This window comes from Schistocerca americana, chromosome 2, assembly GCF_021461395.2.
Source record: "Schistocerca americana isolate TAMUIC-IGC-003095 chromosome 2, iqSchAmer2.1, whole genome shotgun sequence".
In the NCBI taxonomy this organism is placed as follows: Eukaryota; Metazoa; Arthropoda; class Insecta; order Orthoptera; family Acrididae; genus Schistocerca; species Schistocerca americana.
Genome location: NC_060120.1, coordinates 341,844,346 through 341,856,119, shown reverse-complemented (window position 1 = coordinate 341,856,119; position 11,774 = coordinate 341,844,346). Strand labels below are relative to the sequence as shown.

Here is an 11,774-nt window from a genome sequence, read left to right as displayed (position 1 = left end):
AACCCTGGAGATACTAAAAGGTATCAGATAGATTATATAATGGTAAGACAGAGATTTAGGAACCAGGTTTTAAACTGTAAGACATTTCCAGGGGCAGATGTGGACTCTGACCACAATGTATTGGTTATGACCTGTAGATTAAAACTGAAGAAACTGCAAAAAGGTGGGAATTTAACGAGATGGGACCTGGATAAACTGAAAGAACCAGAGGTTGTAGGGAGTTTCAGGGAGAGCATAAGGGAACAGGAATGGGGGAAAGAAATACAGTAGAAGAAGAATGGGTAGCTTTGAGGGATGAAGTAGTGAAGGCAGCAGAGGATCAAGTAGGTAAAAAGACGAGGGCTAGTAGAAATCCTTGGGTAACAGAAGAAATATTGAATTTAATTGATGAAAGGAGAAAATATAAAAATGCAGTAAATGAAGCAGACAAAAAGGAATACAAACATCTCAAAAATGAGATCGACAGGAAGTGCAAAATGACTAAGCAGGGATGGCTAGAGGACAAATGTAAGGATGTAGAGGCCTATCTCACTAGGGGTAAGATAGATACTGCCTACAGGAAAATTAAAGAGACCTTTGGAGATAAGAGAACGACTTGTATGAATATCAAGAGCTCAGATGGAAACCCAGTTCTAAGCAAAGAAGGGAAAGCAGAAAGGTGGAAGGAGTATATAGAGGGTCTAAACAAGGGCGATGTACGTGAGGACAATATTATGGAAATGGAAGAGGATGTAGATGAAGATGAAATGGGAGATATGATACTGCGTGAAGAGTTTGACAGAGCACTGAAAGACCTGAGTCGAAACAAGGCCCCTTGAGTAGACAACATTCCATTGGAACTACTGACGGCCTTGGGAGAGCCAGTCCTGACAAATCTCTACCATCTGGTGAGCAAGATGTATGAGACAGGCGAAATTCTGTCAGACTTCAAGAAGAATATAATAATTCCAATCCCAAAGAAAGCAGGTGTTGACAGATGTGAAAATTACCGAACTATCAGTGTAATAAGTCACAGCTGCAAAATACTAACACGAATTCTTTACAGATGAATGGAAAAACTAGTAGAAGCCAACCTCGGGGAAGATCAGTTTGGATTCCGTAGAAACACTGGAACACGTGAGGCAATACTGACCTTACGACTTATCTTAGAAGAAAGATTAAGGAAAGGCAAACCTACGTTTCTAGCATTTGTAGACTTAGAGAAAGCTTTTGACAATGTTGACTGGAATACTCTCTTTCAAATTCTGAAGGTGGCAGGGGTAAAATACAGGGAGCGAAAGGCTATTTATGATTTGTACAGAAACCAGATGGCAGTTATAAGAGTCGAGGGACATGAAAGGGAAGCAGTGGTTGGGAAGGGAGTAAGACAGGGTTGTAGCCTCTCCCCGATGTTGTTCAATCTGTATATTGAGCAAGCAGTAAAGGAAACAAAAGAAAAATTCGGAGTAGGTATTAAAATCCATGGAGAAGAAATAAAAACTTTGAGGTTCGCCGATGACATTGTAATTCTGTCAGAGACAGCAAAGGACTTGGAAGAGCAGTTGAATGGAATGGACAGTGTCTTGAAAGGAGGATATAAGATGAACATCAACAAAAGCAAAACAAGGATAATGGAATGTAGCCTAATTAAGTCGGGTGATGCTGAGGGAATTAGATTAGGAAATGAGGCACTTAAAGTAGTAAAGGAGTTTTGCTATTTGGGGAGCAAAATAACTGATGATGGTCGAAGTAGAGAGGATATAAAATGTAGGCTGGCAATGGCAAGGAAAGCGTTTCTGAAGAAGAGAAATTTGTTAACATCCAGTATTGATTTAAGTGTCAGGAAGTCATTTCTGAAAATATTCGTATGGAGTGTAGCCATGTATGGAAGTGATACATGGACGATAAATAGTTTGGACAAGAAGAGAATAGAAGCTTTCGAAATGTGGTGCTACAGAAGAATGCTGATTAGATGGGTAGATCACATAACTAATGAGGAAGTATTGAATAGGATTGGGGAGAAGAGAAGTTTGTGGCACAACTTGACCAGAAGAAGGGATCGGTTGGTAGGACATGTTCTGAGGCATCAAGGGATCACAAATTTAATATTGGAGGGCAGCGTGGAGGGTAAAAATCGTAGAGGGAGACCAAGAGATGAATACACTAAGCAGATTCAGAAGGATGTAGGTTGCAGTAGGTACTGGGAGATGAAAAAGCTTGCACAGGATAGAGTAGCATGGAGAGCTGCATCAAACCAGTCTCAGGACTGAAGACCACAACAACAACAACAAGTTAGTAGCCTCATGACTGTATGCCCATGTTTTTCTCCCAGTTCGTCGATTTAGTTTAGGGGGAACTGTAGCTTGTGGAGAGAGAGATTTTTTCTTAAGCTCCATCTTTCTCAGACCATCACTTACATCGACCATAATGCTGAAGCCAATCACTCATTGACTACTTTCGGTTTGCCAATGTAGGTGCCTTGTCAACAACTGAATGGTAAGGAGCATTATCTAGAACAGTTGTTGATTGTTTTCCAAGATTTAGTACTAGTGAATCTTCGAACCACTTTGTTGATGTAAAGCGGTTCATTTGTTCGTGATAATTTCCTGTTTTCTTTGATTTAAAAAGCAGGAGACTGTTTGAGACAAAACCTTACGAGGTGCCTACATGAAGAATAATAAGTCTGCTCCCCATGCCAGAAGGCATTGCCATTGTTTTTTTAGCTGTGCCGTCTGCCAAGCCCTACTTGACTGCGTGACCAGAATTCACCTAGGCTTTGTCAAGCCACACCATTTCGTCGATATTTATGCTACAAATGTCCTTTGAAAATCGGCATCGTGATGCAACTATATCCTCCCTCTGCATCGACAGCTTATGGCCACAAAAATGTCCTTAGTGAAAGCCAACGTTGTGTAAAACTGTGGGCAAGGATGTACAACTGCCTTGAGGAAATCCTGATTCTTTAAGTGCGCCCAGTAACTTCTTGAGCGTAGGATGCTCCTTCCTGTGATAATAATCACAAACATGACGACCAATCGCATCCTCTGCAAACGAATCGGCATTGGTAATCCGCTTATCCATACGACGTCTTTTTTTTTGGCCAGGGGCGATATGTTTTGATGGTTCTTCAGCATCCTTTTCTCTCTCGAACGTTTCCTTCCTAATCATCACAACAGTGTTTTTGTGTATATTCAAAGCCGCAGCAGTTCTGTCGATCATTTAGGTAAAGGAGAGCAGCGGGCCACCATTAAGTTTTTCATTCCCAAAGTAGGCGCGTAACGCGCAAACCATTTCTCTTGGATGGCCTCGTGTAGCCAAAAGAACGACGTCAAACTTTTCCACCTCTTAACTTTCGACGAACTTCCCGCTTAACATCGTTCAGTAGCACACAACGAGTAACAGAATAACAGTAACGACGAGTAACGGAAACAAAGAATAACAGTAACAACGAATAATGGCAACAACAAGTAAAAGAATAAGTCCTACGACAGTAAAAACGAACACACAGAAAATCACAGGCCGCAGTGATAACACAAGACAGCAAGCTGGCTGTAACGGAAGCCCACTACAAGTGGGAAGTGTGGGTGGTAAGGGTTTGGCAACTTGGGGAACTTGCTTAGCTGTAGCTGCATGTAGCGGGCTATTGGCGGAAAGTGCTCCGGGCATGCGTGGGTTTCCCCCGCACACGCTGTCAACCCGAAAGTAATTTTGGTCCGACTACAGTACCTGGTATTTAAGTTATTTTCCGAATTTTTCTTACACTAAAGTTTGTCGTAGAAGTCTGCGACTAGTCAAACGAGAGGAATTGAGAAATGTTCTTAGAATTTTAATGATTACAATATATATATATATATATATATATATATATATATATATATATATATATACTGTCAGATGTTTTCTATTTAAGTTATTGCATTGTAGTCGTCGTAGAGAAATTCACATGTGTAATTTTATTGCTCAGTTAATTTTCGGAACAAGCTGCCTTTTGTCATTTTATTTGTTTTCAAATGACCTCACTCATAGATCATACTGTTCCGAATGATCAGTGACAGTTCTAAATCGCCTTCGAAGCCTGCGGCATGCAATTGAGTGGCACGATAATCCCAACGAGACTTAAGCCTTGGTATGAACAAATTGCTTCGCCTCCCATGTGGTCTAGTGGCTAGGATAGCTGGCTTTCACCCAGCAGGCCCGGGTTCGATTCCCGGCATGGGAATAAATTTTAATTACACCACTTGACGTAGATAAAGCAGTTATTTACAACGAACTGCAGAAACACTTAGTTTTGGTGTTAAAACACTATATTTCTTAAATGTAATTATTTCTTTTAGAAGTCAGTTGCCTCCATTCTCTGTTCATTAGTTTAAATTAGGCGTCCGTGGTCTGTGTTTCCTTCTGTTATCATTTCCGGGTTGAGATCGACGGATAAAACTGTTCACTTACGTTTAGTCCTCGTTTGCGGGATTCATCCTCAAAGGTAACACGCTGCCATGGAGATTACAGTGTGTTATCTCTGAGCTGAGAATGTCTCCCGCAGACGACGACGAAATGCAAGCGAATAGTTTTATCCATCGATCACTGCCTCATAGCCCGAAGTTTTATAGTTATTACTCTTCTCTCTTACGTCGGCATAGTAAACTTTCAGTTTCGTCTGGTCTTCCGCTGCATAATCGAAACAATCTTGGCAACTTGGGAAGCGCTTACACATCCTCCATACAGTCCCGATCTCTCCTTATGTCATTTCCTTGTCTCTGGAAACCCGAAGAAAAATATTCGTGGCCGTTTATTCATTGCCAGATTTAGAGGTGTGGAGGCCCTGAGAAAACAAAGCAGTGGAGGCCTCTAATCATTTTTAAATAGGTTAAATAACTTTTTTCTTTCGAATGTTTCAAAAATTTATTGTGAGAATAAATGTTAAAATGACAAAACAAAAAAATTGTAGAAGTAAACCAAATTACGACAAAAAATCATTGATGATTACGATGAAATCCAGCTCCTGGAGTAAATAAATCACTTTCTGTGCTGAATAGAGACAACGTTGATAAGCGTTTTGCTTTTCAGCCTATTTTTTACAATTTTTATTTTTGAAAATCAGATCCCTTCAGTACAGCTAGAGACCTTTAAAACCAAGTCATTCTCAGTATAATTTTAATGCTTGGGAATGACTAAAATTTCGATTGTTAAGAATTTAATAGTAGAACAACTCTTTAGGTTGGCCGTTTCGATAATCGTTTTTATATAAATGTACCTATGATACAAACTAAACCAACTCATTACCAAGACTAGGCTCAAAATCGTCGTTGTATAGTTTTAGCAATTCTTTTACAGCGAAAACAAATTTGCAGCATCCGTCTCCTAAAACTAGCTGAAAAATCTAGATCACGAATGGACAGCATCGTATGCGTGCAATCTTTCAATAGGAGAAGCGCGTAGCTCATCGATCACTGGGATAAAAGTTGACGTTTTAAATATCTCTTTTGGTGACAGGTTAGCGTTAGCCTCATTCACTTTCATATGATCGAGCTGATTCAACCTCACATTTCTAGCTCTGGTGCGTGACTGTACGTACTGTTCAGTATTTGATAATCCGTTAGCTACTTCTTCGTATTTATCAAACTTGTCTCTTTTGGATCCAACAAATTATTTCGATGATTCCAATGCAAACATTGGAGCAAGAATCATTTTCAGGTGTTGCAACATCTTTTTTGTAGCATCGAATCGTTGCAAAACGTCGTTCCAAAAAATTGAAAATATTCATCTTTTCCAAAATACGCGTTGCTTCACTTATCACGATGCCTTTTTACTACTTATCAAAGGATTTGCTGGTTAGAGCTTATTTGATTTCGGTGTAACCGCTAACAATGGCTTTCGTAACTTCATTTTGACAAAACCAGCTTTTTCAACACGTAAAACCGTCATTTTTTTCTGACATAATTTTTCGGCTAAAGTTCGGTTTTCTTTTGTACCTGCTGTGAAATGTATACAAATTCTGAATGAAATCGAAGAATTTGAACAGCTGATGAGCAGGAGCTACTAGCTACTTTTCCGCCTAAATTAAGAGATGATCGCAAATGGTACAAACATCCATACACTTCCCCAAATTCAAAGCTTGCATCCCTTTTATTTGCCACTTATATTTGTAGCATTAACGTATTATTGGCTACAGCAGTCGAGTATGTCGCATAAACAATTAAGTAAAGCGTTTGCTGTGACTTCACCAATATTTGCGCAGTTTGATAAAAAAGTGAGAAATCTTACCTTTGGCATCGATCCTTCAAAATATCGAACAACTGTAGGCAGCTGATCGACATGAAGTTCGTCGGGCAGAGTCTACCGGCACCGAATAACACTTAGATTTTTCAATTCTCGGTATTATTTCATTGAGGACTTCATAACCCATGGAACTGATCAGGTTCTCAGAAATCACATAAGTAAGGTAAATGACATGACCACTCCCTTTGTTTGCATGCTCTTTCAAGTGGGTTGCGGCTAACAATCGCAAAATACCGAGGAAATGTCCATTTCTCGGTGAACCAATAATTTCGTCACCACCTTGGAAAGTAAATTCGCGTTCAGTAACTAACGATAATTCTTGGATTATCTGTCACTACTGGATTTGTTGCGCCTCTTGTATCGCTAGCTCGTGATGCGCCCTGTAATTTTTCCCCGTCGCGTCACGTTGAGGTCATTATCGATTCCAAGGGAGTCTTTGCAATCTCATGCTCATATAGACGTTCAGATGTATGCTTCTAGTCGCCTTCTACACTTAATTTAGTGTTTTGAGTGGGCATTCACTCACACACCTAGCAATATATTATGCCTGTAGTTGGAGAAAAACAAAGCCAAAATCAATTGACAGTCTCTTGATTCAAAGTTTGAATTATCTCGCGACTGATCTTGTAGACCTGAATTCTGCTAAGATACTTAATCACAGTTTTGAAGTTCTGTGGGACCTTTTTCCGCCCAATATTTCATAATTCTTTCTGTAACATTGTCAGGCCAACGACCAATGTCATTTTTGAAACCACGAAATTCTGCTTGCTCTTGATTATGATTACAAGTTTTCGACAATGATGTGGCGTCGTCCGATGCCACATCTGGATATCTTGAATTCTATCCACCAAATATTCGTTTACTGTTGAATTTACTCTTGTATTTTTACAAATTTGTGAAACTTCTTGTCTGTTTGACGTGATAAAATAATTCGTTACTTTGGATGTTTTATTTAAAGTTTCTTCAGTTTTCTTTTTGCGTTCTACTTGCAATTTCCTCTTCTGGGAACCACTAGCGAATACTCGAGGAGTTTTTTTGGCGGTCACCCATAACTCCACTATACCAGAAAGGTTGAGTCTCACCCGTTGAGAAACGATGCAGCTGCAAAAGGAAAGTCCTTGACCAATAAGGAAAGAGTCGTGAACAGTCGAGAAGCGAGCAGAAACAAAAAATTAGCAAATATGTTAAACGAGATGGTATGTGGGATCGTGAGAACACAAAAAGGGGCTACGAGTGCACATGGAAAATGAAAAGAATAGAAAAGCGATGTATTAAAACTCATTCAGTTATGGATTTACATTAAAGATCACAGTATGGATATGAAAATACTTACGTGTGTCCATACAAATTCAGAAGGACGTAACTTAGACGGATTTACATTTGTTGCACAATGTTCGTAGACTTTTAGGCTCACTTAAAACAACGTAACGTGAACGTTCCTGATTTCTGGGATTCCCTTCTATAAGCACGCCACGAGGCAAACACTTGTTAACCCAACGACCGACCGTACAGAGAAAAACAGGTATAGACAGGCAAAGACGGGCATTCAGCGTTCGATTATTCGTTGCGATTATTTTTTTGTCATTATAAAACGGCGAACTCAAATAATAATGTGCCATCAACTGAAATTCTTCGAGTGTTATAGAATTTAATGATTTATTTATTTCGTATTTCTTTTATGCAGTGAGGTATGTGAATAATTTATTCAATTCAATTGTTTCAGAAAATAATTGTTTGCGTATCTAACTATATATCCAAGACAGATCAATCAATATTGCTATCAGCAATACCTCCTAATCGGGAGTAGAGTAATGCCCCAATTTGTCACGGGCGTACCATGAAAATGTCACCTTTTTATCAGGGCTGTTTGGCATCTAAATTTTATGGGATGGAGTACTTAGGGAACTGTGGTTAAATTGTTTTTTCACATGATATAGTCCAATTTTGTTTGACTCACGGTTATAATAAGGCTTAAAATGTAAAACCCATTGCAAAGAATTTCATACGAATACAATAATCAGTCAAGTAGCCGAAATACCGAAAATCAAATTTTTGTTGCCGCTGGCAGACGTTGGATGGACAACCTGCAAATGGGACGATGAACGATGTTATACGTTTAGTGATACAGATACGTACAGGCGCTCATCGGCGTATTCGAGTTCTCAACGGGAGCGGTACACAGGGCGTTCTAGTCTACTAACTTAATACTGGAAACTGAACGTCTGTAAGTAGGCTTTAACTTGATGTTTGGCGGATGTTTTTAAGAATATGCCAGTTAATGCTTTTCAGCATCTCGTCGACACTCTGCTGAGAGTTAAACAAACCTTCGACCAATCGCGCTGCCTTGTTTCGTATCAACGTTTCGTTTGTATCAGTATTCACTGTTAGTCGTATTTGGTATGTGTCCCACACAGTCGAATAATATTATTGCATAGATCGGAAGAGACTTTTGTAAGCAAACCCCTCTACAGATATTGCATTTTGCCAGTTGCCTAACAATGAATCAGATTTTACCATCTCCTTTAGCTACGCTTGAGCCTATGTGATGATTCGATTTCATATCCCAACGAATTATTACAGTCAGGGATTTGTACTGTGTGGTTATAATTGAAGTGCAGCTACCCACAGAGTATGCTGCAATTATCGTATGGCAGCTAAACTTGGTATATATTCTAATACGTTAATGCAGACCCGTTGTACGCTAGAAAAAATTAGCTTCAGTGTTGCCCACCAGGTGCAAATATGGTGCTGTGAATGCAAGAAAGATGCATAGAAATGTTGCTATGTGTAATGAATTAGGAATGAATGACAGAAAAGGTAAAACAAGTGAGGAAGGCATGGTGTTGATTTTTATTATTAATTAACGCCCACACGATTTTTCAGTATGAGCAATAGAGACGTCAACGAGATGCTGGACAGCGCCAGATTTGCACCTGCTGGTCACAATTGGAAATAATTTTTTCCAGCGTAAATCGGTTCCGCATTAACACATTAGCATGTTTATCAAGTTTCGTTGCCATACGATAATTACGGCCCTCACTGGACCTCCGGCAGTAGCTGCACTTTAATAATAACCACCCAGTGTGAGTTCACTGATTCTAGCTGCGACTCACTGATTTTGTAGGCAGAGGATACAAAGTTTTAGCGTTTTGTGAAGAGCAAAGTTGTACATTTCTGAACATTTAATGCAATTTTCCAATCTCGGTACGCCGGCCGGTGTGGCCGTGCGGTTAAAGGCGCTTCAGTCTGGAACCGCGTGACCGCAGGTTCGAATCCTGCCTCGGGCATGGATGTGTGTGATGTCCTTAGGTTAGTTAGGTTTAATTAGTTCTAAGTTCTAGGCGACTGATGACCTCAGAAGTTAAGTCGCATAGTGCTCAGAGCCATTTGAACCATTTGAACCAATCTCGGTACCATTTTAAATCTCATCAAACTCTGAATATTTGTGCTGCCTTTTTTAGACCGTACTTCACAGTAGACAACTGCATAATTCATAGAAGCTTGCTATTAAATTTGTCTTCCAGCTCATTAATACTCCCTTTGTCAGAGAAGTTCCAGGAAAGATTTTTTTTTATTTCTGAGTTTTCAAAACTAAAAAGGAACAAATGTTGTTTTTATGTTACTTGCTACGTGTCCGTCTTTGAAATTACCTTGTCCATGTTCCCGCGCAAACTCAGTGTGTGGCAGGGTAACACACTGTTTGGATTCTTGGCGCATTAGTTACATTGACAAAGTGGATGCCGATTGTGAGCAAAGAGTGAACATTAAGTTCTGTAGTAAGCTCGGGAAAGCCCCTAGTGAAACGTGGATAATGATTATGGAAGCATATGAAAGCGAGGCACTTTCAAGAAGTCGTGTTTTTGAGTGGCAGAAAAGGTTTCGTGAAGGCAGAGATTCAGTGCAAGACTATCACAGAGCTGGTCGTCCGTGCACAGCACATATCGATGCAAACGTGGAGAAAGTAAGGCAGTTATTGCAAGAAGACCGCCATGAAACTGTGTGTGCGATATCAGAAGTACTTAATTTGAATGCGATGTGTGTCGTAAGATTTTACGCGAAGATTTAGTGAAAACGAAACTTAATGCAAAACTCCTCCCTCACACACTAACAGAAAGAAGAAGGGCGAAGAATCTTTGCCGAACTACTGGGCGAGCCCACATTTCTGTCAAAGATTATTGCTGGGCACAAGGCGTCATTAAACTGCTAAATGGCGGAGTCCAGAATCACCAGCCTCTAAAAGTCAAATGACAACCTTCGAGAGCAAAGATAATGTTGATCGCTTTCTTTGATGTTAAAGTATTAGTTCACCGTCAGTATCTTCCTCTAGGTCAAACAGCGAGTCAAACTCTTTACATCTAATACTTGAAACGTTTGCGAAAAGCTATTTGTGATATTCACAAGACTGGTACTTACTGCATGACACTGCAAGATGGTTCTAATGGTTCAAATGGCTCTAAGCACTATGGGACTTAACATCTGAGGTCATCAGTCACCTAGACTTAGAGTTACTTAAGCCTAATTAATCTAAGGACATCACTCACATCCATGTCCGAGGCAGGATTCGAACCTGCGACCGTAGCAGGAGCGCGGTTCCGGACTGAAGCGTCTAGAACCCCTTGGTCACAGAGGCCGGCACACTGCAAGACCCCATGTTACCGAGTTTCTGGCCAGACATTCTGTCATTGCCATCCCACATTTGCCATATTCGCCCGACCTCTCGCCTTGCGATTTTTTCTTGTTTACGCAATTGAAAAGGCGACTGAAGAAAGCTTCATCAACAAATCGCAGTTATCCAACGGGCTGCGGCAAATGAGCTTACAAGCATCTCAACTGAAAATTTTTGGCAACTCTTTATGGATAACCAAGGAGAATACTTCGATAGGAGCTGGGATAATTAGTAAGTTCAATTTTCCATTTTTTTAAAAGAATACCTGTCCTGGATCTATTCTAACTAAGTGAGTATATAACGTGAACGTCGAGGGTCACAACACACTTTTCCTGGGGCACAGCTGAAGTTACATCTACATTTGTCGATGGCTCTTCATCCAAGATAACATGCTGCGTCTTTCCTACCATGAAATCCCCAATCACATTGTAAAATCTTATCCCTTTGTTTCGTTACGCGACTACCCACTAAGGTGAGTTCTTTTGTAGATGCCAGCAGACGTAGTTCCCAGAAAGCCCCTCTAATTGAAGCGTCGCCTGCCACCGTTAGGGCCTAACGGATCCTGCAAAGGCGCCTCTAGGACACCTGCCTGTGGCGCCTGCAGCCTACGCGGCATTCACAAGCCGTCACCCGGGTCCTTCAGTGCTCCAGCGCTCACCTCTAACGGGCCGTGGTGATTAGTACCTGCCACAACCGCTACTGGGACGCTAGCGCTTCATGCAGCTTGCAGAGCACCGGTGCCTGAGCTGTCGTACAGGACCCACAATTACGTTGTGAATAATCGTATGCGTCATCATCGTTGACAGAATTTGGCTATGACGGCTATTTAAACTGCAGTAAGCCCTTATTTCGA

General features: G+C 40.6%; 1 non-coding gene across 1 annotated transcript; it reads left to right on the top strand.

Annotated features, from left to right (window-relative positions):
* Positions 1-4,126: 4,126 nt before the first annotated feature.
* Positions 4,127-4,198, top strand: Trnae-uuc. The gene has a single exon. It is a non-coding gene; the product is annotated as a tRNA-Glu (tRNA).
* Positions 4,199-11,774: the final 7,576 nt, after the last annotated feature.